This window comes from Clupea harengus, chromosome 15 (genome assembly GCF_900700415.2).
Source record: "Clupea harengus chromosome 15, Ch_v2.0.2, whole genome shotgun sequence".
Taxonomy (NCBI): Eukaryota; Metazoa; Chordata; class Actinopteri; order Clupeiformes; family Clupeidae; genus Clupea; species Clupea harengus.
In genome coordinates, this window is record NC_045166.1 from 17,679,000 (window position 1) to 17,697,840 (window position 18,841).

General features: G+C 43.4%; 1 protein-coding gene across 1 annotated transcript in view; it reads right to left on the bottom strand.

Annotated features, from left to right (window-relative positions):
• The window catches only part of extl3 (exostosin-like glycosyltransferase 3), a 40,515-nt gene that overhangs the window by 15,655 nt on the left and 6,019 nt on the right, over nucleotides 1–18,841 (bottom strand). The window contains exon 2 of the mRNA XM_012835569.3: nucleotides 114–381. The gene's annotated coding sequence lies outside the window, so the exon portion shown is untranslated. The remainder of the gene's footprint in view (nucleotides 1–113; nucleotides 382–18,841) is intronic.

Below are 18,841 nucleotides of genomic sequence, written 5' to 3' on the forward strand. Positions count from 1 at the left end.
TGAAAAAGAAAAATAATGAATAAAAAATAAGAAGAAATCTGGGTCAATTTCACACAACTCTCTGTATTCCATAGAGCCATCAAAATAAAGGGAAATTTCATCATCTTTCTTACTGGGTGAACATCACAAACATGTAACTGGCGCTGTATTTCTCCATGAGAGGGCCAGGGGTAGCCCCAGCCTACCCAAGAAGGGGGGAGATTTTCTGGACATATGGGGTAGATCGTAAGGCGACAACCAGGAGGTCATGGTTGGCCTCCAGCTTGCTTTGACACATCATGGCTCAGCTTCCACTGCCACCCATGACGGGACGACCAACTGGGCGAATCGCTTTGTGGTCCGTGGGTGTTGAAGTTCCAGATCCCTCCAGCCACAAAGAATCTGTAACAGATAAAGGACCTTGATCAAAAACCTGAAAAGTATTTGCTTAAAAAAAAAAAATACAGACCACGGCAATTCTTTTCATCAACGACAAGAAAGCAAACACATCTTGAAAAGACTGCAATAGCAATGTCAAAGATCCCAATCTCAACATGTTTGTATTGAAATTGTTTATAAACCAAATGGGAGGCCAAATGCAGTGAGAAAAAGCAGTCTAATAAACAGTGGTTTGTTTGGATGTGATGTTTATCAGATAACCATGTGTGGAACAGTCAGCACAATGTTTTCAACACAGGCATGAGTCACTGCTGTATTTTGGTATAAGCAAATCCCACAGCTGTACAAATTTATCACATCTGACATGCCAATGCTCCTAACTCCTGACCCAAAACAAGGAACCTCTCTGGAATGCAACCCTGCTTCACACAAACTTATAAAAGTGCACTTAATGATTTTTAATATTCCAGAAGAACCAGAAGAACCAAAATAACCAACGGAAAATGAGACGTGGTGCCAAGCTGATTACTTGTGACTGGCATTCTTCACAAAGTACCTCAACAACAGGAAGCTAGCTGCGTATCCCTCATCAAAATGGTAATCAACAATTAGCTGTGGGACCGAGTGCCAATTTAGAGAGGTGCTGATTAAAACTAAATGATGCAACTCTATTCTATTTCTGGCTAAATTGTTTCAAAGTTCATGACTATTCTTAACCATCATATGTTAGAAGGATATAATTGTTACAACACTGCTGGTACTGGAAAAACAGTCTCTGGCAACCCAAGGGCTGCCTTCCACACACCATTGACCCAAATGACTAGGATCCTGATTTGGATTTCAAGAGAAAACATCCATAACTATTTAATTTGTTTTCAGAGAACTCCACCTATATCAAGATCAAGAAGAAGAAAAAAAAAAAAAAAAAAACTTTCAAACCTCAAATCATCCCAACATGAAGCTACACTTACAAGCCTGATGCCATTCGATGAGGCAGCGGTCAGATGAGGTTGTTTGTAATTGTGATTTTCCAGGAATTTGTTTTCTCCAAGACAATAACATTGCCACAGCAAGAGAACAAACTGGCATAGAGCGTTGCCATGGCATTCACGACTGCCCTATACGAGTGTGTATTTGCACTCTCAGATAAGGCTCCTTTTCCATTAAAAAGAATAAAATGCCCTGAGCATAAACCAATTTCTATGGTCCTTTGTATGAGAGGGTAATAGCACACACAAATATGATCTGACACACACACACACACACACACACACACACACACACACACTATCCAATAGGCACTCTCTAAACCAACGATGCTAATGTTAACCGAGTACGTCCATCCACTTTTCAGAGAGGAAAAAAAAAGAGCATACCCGAAATGTCCCCGCTGGTTGCATTTCTGTGAGGGTTTACAGCCCAGACTATTCTCTAAAAGCCTGTATTTTAGCAGAGATTTGAGGAGATTTATCAAGCAGGGATGAGCACATACATAACACGACAACAGCAACGCACACACACACAGCCTATTCAGGTAGGCACATATCCAGACACAAGCCACCACACACACACACACACACACAAGCACATTGAGTGCTTTTGCTTCCTGATGGAACAGCTTGCAATATGGCTACTGCACCTGTCTGCTTCGAGCTACGACAGAAACGACACAGAGGCCATTACTTATGCTTCATGCATCACATCAGGGTTGTGCACATGTGCATGTGCATGTGTGTGTGTCCCCCCCACACACACACACACACACACACACACACACACACACACACACACACACACACACACACACACACACACACACACACACACACACACACACAGTTTCAGCAGTGCTGCAGTCACCACAGGTCAGCTGGCAACACTGTCAGATTGCACTAGGGCCCTATGAAATCTCTTTTCTTTTGCCAAATTCAGTTCTAATTTTTTCTTTTACCAGGTTCGTTTTATTTTTTTCGAGATTTGGCTTCATCGATTTATAAAATCACACACCCTACACAGTGTCAAGTCACACACACTCGCACCCACACAATAGCAGATTGGAGAAGCCACACACATGCACCAAATGTGCTATCATTTGGAGGCCGTCAGTCAGCAGTTCACTCAACATTATGCCTCCGGTCAGATGAAAACAGCACATTACAGCACCATAACAACCCCCCCCCCCCCCCCCATATGCCATCAGAACCATAAAACCAGAATAAATTGTAAATGTTCTGCCCTAGTTATTAATTTCACAACCATTGCCTCACCAGTGTGACAGAACAAGTGAGTAGGGTTTGCCTTGAAGCAAACCAACAGCCTGTGCGCCTCCATTTGATGCTTTGATTCTCTGTTGCGGTATGAAAGAGATGGCAAGATAAGAGTGAAAGACCTAGACATCTGTTAGACTACTCTGTACATCCTCACTGCTAAGGTTGTATTTATTGTCCTGCCTTTTCCGTTCAGTGGAAAGACTGCATGGTTCCAGCAGGGCAGAGAATAAGGGAAGTCTGATCTAGTCATGAAAGAGAACATACCCAGACCACGTGCGTTAGCGATTCTGGATTTTTAAATTGATTTTGATGATGAAGCATGTCTGGCATTCCCTACATGGCATTTTTAACAATGCAGTTTCACAATCTAATGGTAAAAGGGCTGAAAGCTCCTGTTCGTTTTTTGTTTTCCTGAGGCAGAGGCAGATGGGAAGCCCTGGCACTGCCAGCCCTCCTCTTGCCAGCTCAGTCTTCCCTGCGACTATGGTCTGGTCCCGCTCAACTTAGAAGACTTCTACAGGACCAATCAGTTCGTTATGGGGAAAGCTTTTGGTAATGGTAACGGAAATGGCTTTCTTTTTAAATCCACACAAAGTCACAGACGAAGTCACAGTCGCCTATACTGGGATCTTTCTTCATCAGAGGTGAAGTAGACGAGAAGAAGTCGTACAGGCCTCTGAACCCTTCTCTTTGGAGGAGATTCAGCAACTGGCTCCGTATCCCGAAACTGTCAATATCTATATCACTGTTAAATCACTTGCTTGCTTCAAACTCATCCAATTGCTATCGAAGTGGACTTGGCAGTCAGACACAAACAAAACTGAGTGGACATTTTCCAGACCACACTGAACGCAGAGACAATTGTTGGGAGGGATGCCGAAGCTCAGAAATGTCTACAACTTTTCAGTGGTCCATGAACTCCGAGACAAACACACACAAACAACCTAGACCCTGTTCAGATGGCAAACAATGTAATCGTGTTGAAGACTCTCTGGCTTTGTCCAGTAATGGGACGCAAATAATGTTGTTGAATGGCAGTGAGAACTCTTCTAATCCTCAAGCCACACACGTGCAGACACACACACACACACGTCTTCAGGGCAGCAGAACCCTAAACTATCCAAGGTCCCTCAGACAGGTACCCCTGCCAGAACCGTATAATTACCCATGATTCATCACAAGACTGCAGAACCTCACACATTAAGTCAAATTCTTTAGTGAACACAACACAAACCCTAAAGCACTACAAAGAGCAACCGAATACTAGCCCTGGAGTGAGGAGTGACAACTCTTCTACTTAATCAAACACATAAAACCCATAAATCCCAAACAAAACATTTAAAATGTAAACTTAAAACTTAAGACAGATAAGAATGTGCATAAGGGAATGAATGTATGAGACTGCTCTTCAGAACACATGGTTGTTTTAGCCACAGTGTGTTACATAAAGCTCCAGGGGGGATGAAATGAATGGAATGGAATAAGAGCCCTTCCCATTAAGCAGGACACTGCAGTCAACACATTAAAGCACACCACCACCACCCTCCACATCCCTGCGTTAAATCTCCCTCCATTAAGGGCCGCGTTAAGCCACTCGCCGCTAACATTGGATGGCACAACGTCCCTTGATTTTGCCGGGCTTGTCCTTTGTGTTATGTTAGCGCATCGAGCAGCAAAGCCCAAGTGGTCTCCTGAGGTGGAGCGAGCTATGTTGCTGAGGCGCGGGCTATTCGATGACCTACATAAGCAGATTCACTTAGTGTGCAGAGTAAACACAAAGTTAACAAATGCTGAAGAAGTGCTAGAAACGCGGCAGTAGTGAGCAGAATAGCTGAACAGTGCTGCAGTGCTTGCTTCCTGTGAGGGGAGAAATGCTACGGCTACAGCTGGCTGAGGGCAGTGCCATATTGGCCATGCGGCGCTAGGCTAGGCTAGGCCAGTCTTCCTGCAGCTAGAGCAAACAAGACCCAGCAAGCATCGACCTGCATACCGAGAGGTGAACTGTCCACCCTCCGATGGGGGGTGATGGGGTGGGGTGGAGAGCAGTCACATGTTTCCTGCTCAAGACAAGGGTGCTGTAGTCTGTGCCTGGGGTGGTTCAGGGGAGGGAGTGGTTGGGGTGGGAAGGGGGCACTTTTGCTACATTTCTGGCTCATGTAGTTTGGCTTCTGTTATACTTGACTAACACAGTGGATAATTACACAAAAACAATTACCCATCTCTTATAGTCTATGTTTTATGTATGTCTTGTAAATCACTTTACACAGCAATTATACACCAATAATTACACACTTTGTGCATTTTAATATGATCATGACCAATATCTCCATGCCTTTTAAATTCATCAACTTAAAAAATAGTTTTCAGGTTTTTAACAATTGTGGGAATTCTACACATGGTCAGCCACAGATATAAAACTACAAGACAGCATCCCCTCACCCACAACCACTTAACACTACAATCAGACACAGACACACACCTAGTCGGACTGCTACAAAACCGGGCCACAATCAGCCAACACCAACTGGGTACCAAAAGACCAACAACCAGCCGACTCTATAGTCGGAACGTTTTAGCGCCAGCCTTATGGTACCAGAGCAGTCAGTGACGGAAGATCTGAGCAGATTAGATTTATAGCACTCCAGTGGCGGGGTGAGTTTTAACTCGATTTACTGGCGCGAGGAGGATTTATACAGGCAGGCTATTAGTGCGGCGCATGCAAACGACCAGCTGGAGACTGCCTGTCAAAGAGACAACAACCCGAGAGCATGAGATGGCAGTTACGCTAACGCACAACAATCAAACGGCGTGAAACAGCAGTTAACACAGTTAGCGTAGAGCGGCCAGAAAGTAGGAGATGGCAGCCAACACACCAGAGCCAGATAGCAATCGATATCTGAACAGAACACAGAACAATGAAACAGCGATTCCTACGGATGACGAGTTTTATCACTGCCCATGCCACGACTAACATCATCATGAACAAAATGAAAAGAGAGAAGAGACGTTGTTAGTTCATGTGCTGTCTGGATGCCAAATACAGTACAATGTTTGCTTGTTTGTTTGTTTGGTGGTACTTGTGTAACCCTCATAATGAACGAATGATTCAGGTAGAAGTTAAATCGCTTTTAAGTCCAACTGTTACACCTAAATTCACATTTTAAAAAGCAGGCGTATCCTATTCCCAGTCGCATTCCCTTATATGGTAAATCAAACTCTCCGCTTCCAAATTACATCATAATAAAAACACAACCTCAAATGACTAGACAATCACATGACCAGCAAAGGCCACGGAGAGGACAGAATTCCAGACATCTGCAAATGTAAGAAACATTTTGGGCAGCGAACAAAGACCAAAGCCAGCTCATTTGAAAGGCACAGCAAGAAACAGAGAGTAGAGAATTCGGTGAAAGTTCAGTCTTTTCACGAAACAAACCAATTTTCTTGTTTGAAAAAGACCCACAAATGAGGTGAACCGTTACAGCACATGTTTCCTGTCACAGGTGAACATGTCAGGAAAGGCTCAGGAGGGGTGTGTGTGTGTGTGGGGTGTGTGTGTGGGGTGTGTGTGTGTGTGTGGGGTGTGTGTGCTTGGTGTGTGTGTGTGTGTGTGTGTGTGGAGCAGCTGTTTCTCAGACAGAAAGGCACCCCCTCATCTGAACCACACTGACTACCAGAAGCCCACAGGGCACTTTCAGATCAGACTGAGCTTGTTCAGGAAAAGGCTGACTGTCTGTGTGTGTGTGGGGGGGGGGGGTACCTGTAAGAAGGCGCAATTTGCAGAAGATGAGCGAGAGAGAGAGAGAGAGAGAGCGAGAGAGAGCATTTGAAAGAGAGGATGCATTTGCCAGTAGAAATCTGTTCACAGCTTGGTTGTGCTTTTGTTCGCCGCCATTTTATTCCATCGGGCAACAGTCAGCTCAGCATCACATCTCGTCTATAAAAGGTGCTTACTGCACAGAAGTCCCAAAAGGAGAGAGAGTGAAGAAAGAGGGAGAGAGGTACAGAAACACACAGAGAGAAAGACTGGAAAAAATAGCAAAATAAAGACAACAGAGGTAGGCGTAGGACAAAGGCCTACATCATACAACTGTATAACTATATATATATATATATATATATATATAAACTATAGTTATAGTATAACTATAGAAGATGTGCTCTTCATTAAATAAAGTTCCTTGAAGTATCTGTTTGCCATTAATGTGTGCAGAACATCACATTGCCAAGGCTTGTTTACTTTGTCACTTCACATTAATGACAAACCTGACATATTTAAACGCTTCTAGCAGCAAATTGATATATGCGATTAATTACTCACAAAGCATGTAATTAATTAGATTTTAAAAAAATGTAATCGCTTGACAGCCCATATATACAGTGGGGAAAATAAGTATTTGAACCCCTACCGATTTCGCAAGTTTGGCCACTTGCAAAGAAATGTGTGATCTATAATTGTAATAGTAGTTGTATTTTAACAGTGAGAAACAGAATATCAACAAAAAAATCCAGAAAACTGCATTTTATAACATTTATGACTTAATTTGCATTTGATGCAGAAAATAAGTATTTGAACCCCTAGCAAAACATGACTTAGTACTTGGTGGAATAACCCTTGTTGGCAAGCACAGACGTCAGACTTTTCTTGTAGTTGGTCACCAGGTTAACACACATCTCAGGAGGGATTTTGGTCCACTCCTCTTTGCAGATCCTCTCCAAATCCTTAAGGTTGCGTTTTCAATGGGAGGGAATGAGGTTCAAGCCCAATATTCCACGTTACATGGCCCCATCCATAGTCCCCTCGATGCAGTGGAGTCGTCCTGTACCCTTGGCAGAGAAACAGCCCCAAAGCATAATGTTTTCACCTCCATGCTTGACGGTGGGGATGGTGTCATATTCAGCATTCTTCCCCCTCCAAACGCGGCAAGTCGAGTTGATGCCAAAGAGCTTGATTTTGGTCTCATCTAACCACATCCTGTCTCCCAATCCTCCTTAGAATCATTCAAGTGTTCATTGGCAGACGGCCCTGTACATGTGATTCCTTGAGCAGGGGGACCTTGCGAGTGCTGCAGTACTTCAAACCATTACGGCGTAGTGTGTTGCCAATGGTTTTCTTGGTGACTGTGGTCCCAGCTGCCTTGAGATCATTCACAAGCTCCCCCTGTGTAGTTCTGGGGTTATTCTGCACCTTTCGGATGATCACCGATACCGCACGAGGGGATATCTTGCATGGAGCCCCAGACCTAGAGCGATTGACACTTGTTTGGTGTTGCTTCCATTTACGAATAATCGCACCAATAGTTGTCTGCTTCTCACCAAGCTGCTTGCCGATGGTTTTGTAACCCATTCCAGCCTTGTGCAGGTCTACAATCTTATCTCTGACGTCCTTGGTCAACTCTTTGGTCTTGCCCATGGTGGTGAGGTTGAAGGTGTGAAGTATGATTCTTTGGACAGGTTTTGTTTTATACACGTCACCAGTTGAGATCAGGTGTACCTTGTTAGGCTAATGAGGACTAATCTGTGTGCTTCTTGGGCACATAACTGGTCATTGGGAGCCAGAATTCTTGCTATTTGCTTGGGGGTTCAAATACTTATTTTCTGCATCAAATACAAATAAAGTCATAAATGTTATAAAAAGCAGTTTTCTGGATTTGTTTGTTGATATTCTATTTCTCACTGTTAAAATACACCTACCATTACAATTATAGATCACACATTTCTTTGCAAGTGGCCAAACTTGCGAAATCGGCAGGGGTTCAAATACTTATTTTCCCCACTGTATGTATATATATATATATATATATATATATATATATTGAACTTAGCTACATGTTCCACGCTTTTGCAACATCGCACACCACCATGCCAATAATTGAGTTCAGCTGAGACCAAATTGAATTGGGAGCGCCAGATAAGCGCTCCTCAGTCTTTACGATCTGACGAGGGAGAATCCCGTTAATCGTCTGACTCATCTTCTCCACTAATGACTGAGGGGAGGACTGCAGTTGTGGGACTCCTAAGCAGGAACAGACCCAAGCCACGAGACATGAGACACCAGGCATGGGACTAGGGGAGGAGGGGACAGACGATGCTAAGAGGAGAGAATTAGAGGGAGGAAGAGCGAAAGAAAGACACTCTTTCAGCTCCAGTCATTAGAGGACAGAAAGAACGTCAATGAAGATAACAATGAAGCCATTTGCAACAGCAGTGTGAGTGTGACACCGGAGAGACAGAGACTGGACAGCACAGTAGCCACACTAGATGAGAACTATTACAGATCTGCTCACTCACACGGGCAACCTACGAGCTGGGCGACACCCTCCAAGAAATACCAATGAAATATGCTCAAGCTACCATCCTCAGAGAGAAGCGTTAAAGCAGTGCACAACATTGGACAAGCCTAAAACAATGGGGAAGACTAGCGTTACTACCCTTTTCCGATCACAGCTCTCAGACACCACCCTTGGTGTGGACATTCTAACTTTCGCCATCAGAGCTCGCCTTCAAGCCCTCCTGACGAAGTAGGACCTGGCCACCTGGTCTTCGTCCAGCCAAGGCCCACACTGCACCCTCCCCTCTACCACCCATGACAGTGAGACAACTGCGCATGCTCTAAATGGCTGCAGTTTTTACAAAAGCCTTTACATAGCTAGGCATGATCGGCTGGTGGTGGACCTGGTGTCACAAAGCATTAAAGACGTTCACAAGTGGACTGGTTCATCGACGAGAATAGAGGCAATAACTCTTTGCGCAAACACCCCAGCCATGTGGACAATGGACACTTGTTTCACCTGCGAGTTGCTGAAATTGCAGTATCACAACCCATGGTTTTCACTGTGTTTGGGAATCTTGGGCATGTACATAAACAGGTTTTACGTGGATTGAAGCTGGGCGAGTTAAGCAAGACTAATGCAAAAAGACTAGCAAAGTTGCGCTTGATTTCTGCCATTACTGGTAGTGCGTCTATCTGGAGACAGCGATGTCATGTCTACCCATAATCACTAGAGTCGGACTGATGATGGAGGGGTAGCACAAGCATTCTGTGTCTGATCCATATCTGTACAAATCTGCAACATGCTTCCATGTAATGTTTGGATCAGTAATTCTTTGTCTGTGTTAAAATACAAGTATTAGTGTGTGTGCGTGCAAGGGAAAAAAAGGGGACAGAAGCACTGTTATTCAGCTCAACCGCATAGCAATTAGCCTCATCCTGTAGGGGGTGACCTCCCACTTCACCCTTGACCTTTGCGGAGCGCATGGAGAACACGCGTGGTAGACGGCCTGCTGACAGATAGGCTGGGGGCGGGGGACACAGAGCCATGGGACACCGTCCCTGTCCTAGAGACGCCTGTTCAGGGTGACTTTCACAGCGACTGGGCTATTCCCGAGTCAGCTAAACACAGTTAAAGGTACAGTCCACGATTCTAATCCCATACACTTTTTGTCAAATTCAGCAAATTGCTCCTTGCAATTCCCTAGATGCCAGTCTGGTGCGTGGGCTCAAAAGCACTATGGTGTTTGTACAGTCCTGCCAAAGAGGCTCGGACCGAGTCATGTGCTACTCCAGCCAATCACCCCCTTGCTTCAGTAGCGTGGAAGAAAGAGGTGTAACTGGATTGGCTAGTGACTTCGCATATCAACAACCTTTTCATCATAATTGCACACTGTGCCTTTAACAGTAACTGGCTGTTTTCCCCTACTCATAATCTGCCGTTTTCAAATGGACACTTCAGGCCTTCTAAATCCTGTTTTTTGGCTGTACTCAGAAGCTCATTAAAATGTACATACCCATAATGCAATCTCAATTCCTTTCTAAATGGCAGCCAAAAACATTCAACAATTATCTGAACTAAGTTTTGAAAAACAAAATGCATTTGGAATCTTTTGCCGATTGATCCATTGTTGTGTTCTTGCAGAGAAACAAACGTTTGTCGCACAAACGACCCTTCGCACAGCAGAGCCTGTGTGGGCGAAAACAAATCTCTCCCATTTGAACAGGCCGAGAACCAATTATAGACGGCTCCTGCTGCTGATATTGGTTAAGGCTGCCGTCTACATCACTCAATCTTTTTGCCTCTCTCTCGCTCGTTCTTTCCTGTCCCTTTAGATCTCTTCACCGCCGTCTGCATCTACTTCCTCCTCTCATTTCTCTCTCTCTCTCTGTCTCTCCCTCCCGCATACTGTGGCAGAACGGAGCTTGCAGCATAAGAACAACCTTGTAAGGACAAGCTCTAAGAAAACACACACACACGCACACAATTCCCACTGAAAACCTGTATTTATCGCTATTCTACCATGATGGGAATGGGAGCCAAACTCTAACCGTTAATCCATCCCCTGGCGACCTGGTATCATAGCTAATAATCAAATGCCACAGCTCGACGTGAGACCGCGGAACGAGATGGACGTGTGAAAAAGCTGCTCTGCACAAACCCCCGAAATTAATCTGAATATATGCGTCAACTGACCCCATAATAGTGTTTAATAGTATTTAATAGATGCGGGAATACTACTACACGTGAATTAAACGTTTAGTAAAAGTTAAAACAAGATAACTATGAGTGTAACTTCGAAACTGAGGGCTGCTAAGCAAGGCGTTAGCCATGCTAACACAGGGAGTGGAGTCAAGGACTCAATTGGGGCTGAGGCCAAGCCAAAGGAGTCGAAAACCGTTACTGCCATGACACCGCCTGGGTTTGCTGAATTACAGGCAGCACTTGAGAAAGCGATGGATGAGATGGCCCGGTTCAGTGGCACCTTAACAACCTTGCAAGCTGATGTTACAAATGTCAAGACTACTCAAGGTAAAATGAAAACGGATGTTGTATCTATTTTTCAACGACTGAATGAGGCTGAAGGTCGTGTTTCTGTATTGGAAGACGAAAATGAAGGTCTGAAGCAGCTAGCTCAAACAAGTGCTAAAGAGTGCTCAGAGCTCCGTGGGATGATAACCGACATGGCCAACAGAGAGAGGCGCCACAATGTGCGAATCTTTGGACTGAAAGAAAATAAAGAAAGTCCGTCAAAACTTCGTGAGCGTGTGATGTCCTTTTTCTCTGAGGCCTTGGAAGTGGATTTAACAGACTCTGAGCTACAAATGGTACACCGAGCCTCATCCAAAATACCAACTGGAAATATGCCGCCTCGCCCGGTCATTATCCGCTTTCAGAATCTTTTGGAGAAGGAACGTGTTTGGGCAGCAGCGAAGGCAAAGGCTCGGGTAGGTGATGGAATTCATTGGAACGATTCTAACATCTCTGTATTTCCTGACATGACCAAGGAGGTCGCTGATAAAAGAAAGCAGTTTACCGAAGTCAGGAAGAAATTGCACGAGCTGAATGTTCGTTTCACATTGGCATTCCCGGCCGTTCTTCGTTTTACGTGGAAGGGAGAAAGGGTGAGCTTTACGGAACCCAGCGGAGCTTTGGAGCTGCTTAGCGAAGCGGGACTGCAGTCAGGGAAGGACGGCTCCGATTAAACCTAAGATGGAGTTGCAGGAGTGAGCGCGTCACTTTTGAATATGTTTCTATGGAGTTGTATCTGCTATGGCATATTGAGCTGAAGACAAAGGACAGAACAGGGATTTATTTTACTTCTGGCATGGACTTGGGTCTTGGATTCTATTTTCTTTTTTGGTCTAAAGGGAGCGCATATGTTGTGCTCAACGGTAGCCTTGGCTACAAAGACCAATGTGAGTATTAGGCTCGGTACATATAGCCCAATTTTGTTTTCATTTAGCTTATTTTCATTTGTTTTTCTGCTCGTGTTCGTATGGTTATAGGCCTAACAGCAGCATTTTGACATGAGAATGTGATGGCTTGCCAATGATAATGTCTGGACAAAATTTGAGTTGTATTAAGAGTGGTAGTATTTTGCAAATGTTTACTGCAGGGATGACATATCAAGATAGGGGGTTGGGCAGAGTCTGGAGGCATCTGGTTGTTGCGCCTTACGGACCATGTGTGGGTGGGGATATTTCTTTGCAAAAGGAAGTTTTGAGGGATTGGGGTGGAGGGTCTTGGGGGTTGTTTTAAGTGTTAAGTGTTTTAAGTTTTGTTTTAAGTGTAGGATTAGGTTTTATGTAGCATGCACAGCACAGAAGGCAGATGGGCATTCTCCTCTTGTATGGTTACACATGCATCTAAATGATGTTAGCATTACCTAATGGCTAAAGTTATAAAGATCATTACATGGAATATCAATGGTTCCCAGAATCCTGTAAAAAGAAAAAAGTGGTTAAGCTATCTGAAAACCCATCAAACAGATATTGCTTTAATTCAGGAGACTCATATGGAGGGTAAAGAAGCAGATAAACTCAAACGAGACTGGGTAGGGCAGGTATTTCATAACTCCTACAGTAGTAAGAAAAATGGAGTGGCAATACTGGTGCACAAGAGGTTAAACTTAGTGATGCTCAATCAGAAAAAAGATGATGAGGGCAGGATGATTTGTATTCACGCTGCCATTGATGGTGTAAAGATTAATATCTGTAATGTTTATGCCCCAAACAGGGATGATAGCAACTTTTTTCACATGGTTAATAAGACCTTGGGAGAACTTGATGATGCTCAGACAGTTATAGGAGGTGACTTTAATCAGGTACAAGATGCTCATCTAGATCGAACAACTTATCATAAAACAGTGCCAAAAGATAGATTGGCTATACAGCTGATGATGAAGGACCATGGTCTGGTAGACATATGGAGGTTGGTCAACCCCAGAGAAAAAAGAATACACCTTCTTTTCACATGTGCATAAATCGCACTCAAGGATTGACTATTTTCTAGTTTCAAGAAAATCGACTGAGATGGTAGGTGATTGTAAGATTGGAGCTATAGCTCTGTCTGACCATGCTCCAGTAGAGTTGATTGTAAAGCTGAAGTCAAGTAGGTCTACTGGAAACAGATGGAGACTAAATGCCTCTCTTCTCCAGGACCCCACATTTAAGACGTCTTTGGACATCTACCTTAGGGACTTTTTTGATCTAAATGTGGGGTCAACAAAGAGGATTGCAAGTGTGTGGGAAGCCTCAAAGGCATATATCAGGGGATATCTCATCTCGCAGTCCAGTTATAGGAAGAAAATGGCCAATTTAAAGATTAAAGATCTAGAATCTCAGATTAAGAATAAAGAAACTGAATTGGCACAATGTTATAGTGAACATAGATTTAAAGAAGTCTGTAATTTGAAATATCAGCTTAATGAGATTTTTAATAAGAAAGCAGAGTATGCCCTTTTCAGGTTAAAGACCAACTTTTATGAAAGTGGAGAGAAAGCTGGCAAGCTGTTAGCCACACAATTGAAGCGAAAGGATGCTAGCCTCTTAATTCCAGCCATCAATAATGATAAAGGGGAGGTGTTAACGGACAATGTGGAAATTAATAGGATATTTAAGGATTTCTATGAGAACTTATACAGATCAGAAATGTCTGTAGATCAAGCTAAATATGCAGATTTCTTTTCTAAAATAGATATTCCCGAGGTGTCCCAAACACAAGTAAACATGTTAGACGCACCTATAGATGAATCTGAGGTTAGAGCAGCTATCTTGACAATGAAATCTCAACGGTCACCTGGTTTGGACGGCTTTTGCGCGGAGTACTATAAGGTCAACATTGACCTGCTGGCACCTATTCTAACGAAGGTTTACACAGAAGCACTGGAGGTGGGGCTAATGCCCCCTACTTTCAATGATGCAGTAATAACTATATTACTGAAAAAGGAAAAGGACCCATATGAACCAAGTAGCTACAGGCCAATTAGCTTAGAAAACGTGGACTGTAAGATATTGTCTAAGGTGTTAGCAATGAGACTTGAGAAAGTTTTGCCAAAAATCATCAATGAGGACCAGGTTGGTTTCATTAAAGGCAGATCATCTGCTGATAACCTTAGACGCCTATTACATCTTATGTGGATAAATCACAAAAAGGAGGCTCCTATTGCTGCTTTTTCCCTTGACGCCATGAAAGCATTTGATAGGGTAGAGTGGGGGTATTTGATATATACTTTACAGGCCTTTGGCTTTGGGGAAGGATTTATCAAATGGGTAAAGGTTCTGTATTCTGCACCACGGGCAGCTGTTCTCACTAATGGTACCATGTCACCCTTCTTTCATTTAGGACGGGGGACTAGGCAGGGTGACCCTTTATCTCCCCTACTGTTTACCTTGTTTGTAGAACCACTGGCAGTGGCTATAAGAGACGATTTAAATATTAAAGGTGTGATGGCGGGAGGTCAAATGCATAAGATGTTTCTGTATGCAGATGACATATTATTGATATTGTCAGATCCAGCTTCTTCTATTCCAGGTGTTATGGATATTATTGAGAATTTCTCAAAAATGTCAGGTTACAAAATCAACTGGCAAAAATCAGAAGTAATGCCTGTCTCTGTTGGTTGTTCAATTGCAGATATTGGGGCATTTCCATTTACTTGGATACCATCAGGAATGAAATATCTGGGCATTAGATTAACCACAGACTTCCAGACGCTTGTACAAATTAACATGGATCCAGTCCTTCAAAATATCAAGACCAACTTTGCCAAGTGGAAAATGATAAATTTATCTCTATGGGGCAAAATAAATACAGTTAAAATGATGGTCTCTTCAAAGATTAACTATATATCTATGATGATTCCTTTGACTATTCCTGAATCGTTGTTCAAACAATACAATGATATAGTTAGGGATTACCTATGGGATGGGAAGAAGCCCAGGATCAGTTTGAATAAGTTGTTTACTACAAGGGACAGAGGTGGACTGGCTTTGCCAAATATAGAGCTGTATAATATCTCCTTTGAACTGGTCAGATTGTGTGAACACTGGTCGGAGAGGGACTCGACATTGGGGTGGCTGGAAATTGAGAAGTCGCTGACCTTCCCATTTAGTTATATAGATGCTTTGTCTCAAAAACTAGCAAATGCCCACCTAGTTAATCCTATTCTTCAGCATTCAAGGGATGTCTGGAACAAAATCCACAAATTGCTTCGTATGTCTCAATACAAACAGAGTTATTCATCCATTTGGGAAAACCCTGCGGTTAAGATAGGGAAGAAGACAGTCTTCTGGAGAACATGGTATACTAAGGGAATTGCCACCATCAGAGATGTATTTGAGGAGGGAATATTGTATTCATTTCAAGGGCTAAAAGAAAAATATAATCTAAATGATAAAGGGGACTTTTGGAAATATCTTCAGTTACGCAGTTGTGTATTATCTACAGGTTGTAATACAGCACAAGTTGAAAGTGTCCTGCAGAATTTCTTGAAGCTTCCCAAGATGGTGCAGTCATCTTCTGTTTTCTATAAAATGGCTGCTAATGCTCTGTATGGTGAAAGTGAAAATCTGAGGATTATATGGCAAAAGGATTTAGGCATTGAAATGGAACAAGAGGTTTGGGAGAATATTGTGCATAACATGGGTTGGCCAGTGAGAGATATAAAGACCAAATTTATACACTATAAAATAATTCATAAATATTACTGGACTCCAGTTAGACTTAAGAGGCTTGGTTTAATTCAAAGTAACGTGTGCTGGAAATGTAAGAGCTCCATGGGTACTTTTCTGCATCTCATGTGGGACTGTCCACTGGTCTCCCCTTTTTGGGCTCGAGTGATTGGGACTATGGAAGAGTGGCTGGAGCAGCCCTTGCCAAGTTCACCTCGTTTATTCCTACTTGGCGATAAAACGGTGCTAACAGCTGGACTTTCAAAGGCACAGTTGGGGCTAGCTCTCGCGGGCTCCCTTAACGCAGCCAAAGTTATTCTAAGGAAATGGAAGATTACAAGTGCGCCATGTTATAAGGACTGGATTGAGCTCATGACGAGTACAGCCTCTTATGAACTAATGCTGGCCAAGGTGGGAGACTCTGTGTCAAAGTTCTCTGCTATGTGGGATAGTTTCCTGACATATATTAAGGATGGGGGATAAGTAGGAATGATGTTAAGATAGACCTAATGTACTGTATATCATGGTATGTGTCATGGGAGGAGGAGGTATTGTGATCTGTATCGCTGTGCTGCTGTGTTGTGTTTGTGTGATTGTCTGTTTTTGTTTTTTTGTGTTTGTTTTTGTTTTGTGTTTGTGCTTTGTAACAATGTCCTTGTGGGATATGGTATTTGGAGAAAACATGGATACTTATGTCATTGTTATGTTGCATTGTGTGTCAAAATAAAATAAAAAAATGTGAATTATAAAAAAATGCCACAGCTCTAGAGTGTGAATGCGAAACACAAGATTGCGTTGGGGGGGGGGGGGACTTCTCCCCCTTCATTGAGTAAGCCCTTGCCCCACTGATCACTGATGGCAGAGTAAGTAATTGCCCCACTGGTGTTCCGTTATTTCTCTCAGGATTGTTTCATGTCTATGTGAAGCCACAAGTGGTTCTGATCACTTTGAACCCAAGACTGCCTTTTATGGGGAGCTGATTTTGAGAAATTAAACATTGCTTCAGGTTATACAGCAAACGGTGACTGCTAGTTGCTATGGTTGCTGCTACGCTAACTAAGGAAACATTTAAATAACCTTAAACCGTTTAAATCGCAGAGTTGCATTTGCATGAAATGGTAGCTAGTTATCTAGCCGACAATATAGTCTCCCCCAGTTTTACTTATAAAATGACAGTGGGCAAGAGGATGCCTGTGCAGCTTCTCTGCTTGGCACGCAAATGACTGTTACATAAGTTTCATTTATACCATGGCTTTGTTGAATCTCCAACTGTGACACATTCCTTAGAATTCTCTCAGAACATGGAAATTATATCCAGAAATGATTATAATGCAAGTGAGGCAGCAGGACAATGGATTTCACAGCGTTCAGGTAGCAGAAATGAACGCACTTCGAGGGGCACCGGCCACTCTGCTTTGCATCGTGGCTGTACTACCACCTCGAACGTGCATTAAATTCTGCTACCCGAACTCCGTGTCTCATACATGCCTCTCCGTGTCTCATACACGCCTCTCCGTGTCTCATACACGCGTCTCCGTGTCTCATAAATGCGTCTCCGTGTCTCATAAATGCGTCTCCGTGTCTCATAAATGCGTCTCCATATCTCATACATGAGTCTCCGTGTCTTACTATCTCATACAGAGACTTTGCTTCATATTAACACACCCTACCAATTGCCAACTGCTAAGATGGTTCCCCAAGCTGATGATAGCTAGGATAGTTCTTAGGTAGGTCAACTGGCATGAGAACCTGCATGTTTTAGACGTCTCGTGGAGGATCGTACTCCCTAGCATCCCGTGTACATCTACAGTCTGGTGGGAATACACAACACATGTTACTTCACCGTTACGGAAGACGGAGTGTGAATGATTGAATGTTACCTGTTCTGTATTGTTTTTACTTTACAGGTTTTATATGTGTAAAAGGGAACAAAGAGCACCTGCAGTGTTGGTTTGACAAATGCTATGATGGGGAAAAGCCACCGATTGGTCCTTTTTCTGGATGAAAAGCTGACTGACGTGAGCCACCAGCTCCTGTTTTTAGAGCCCGACGGTGGAGGAAATGCACCTGGTCTTCACCAGCTCCAGGGCTGGGGGACATTTACACACGCCATCGCTCCATCCGTCCACTGGAACTCTGCGAGGCTTTGGAAATGCCTAGTCTATAATCTATAAGAGTTTTCCGAACACCAGGGAAAACAGTAACTCTATTACTAATGTTACTGACAAAGTATTGGATGAAAGAAGAGGAGAGGTAGGAGATGAGGGGGGACTGAGAGGAAGGATGGTTTCTAGGCTCACTGTTCACTCAGACCATTTAACTTTAGACAGTGTGTCATCTGTGTGTGTGTGTGTGTGTGTGTAATACTGTACGTGTGTATACCGAGCGGAGAGAGACAGAGAGAACGAAAGAAAAGTGTGAGAGAGCAGAGAAGGAGTGCTACTTATTTCCCACCATGAGTGAAACCACATAACCACAGACTGGCCTCCTACTGCACATGACCTGCTGCTGAAATATTTACCACTGCTGCAGCAGCACTGAGGCTGAGCAGCTGAGTGACTGTGCAGAGTCTAGCCTGTGTGTGTGGGTGTGTGTGTGTGTGTGTGTTCTGTGGGGGGGGTTCCCTCTCCTCTGGTGGCCTGTGTGGTGGAAGAAAATATTGATACACTTGAGTATCAAATGTTTTGTGACACTCTATCGACACACGATCAATTTTTAACTAATGGTTTACATGCAAAGACTTGCA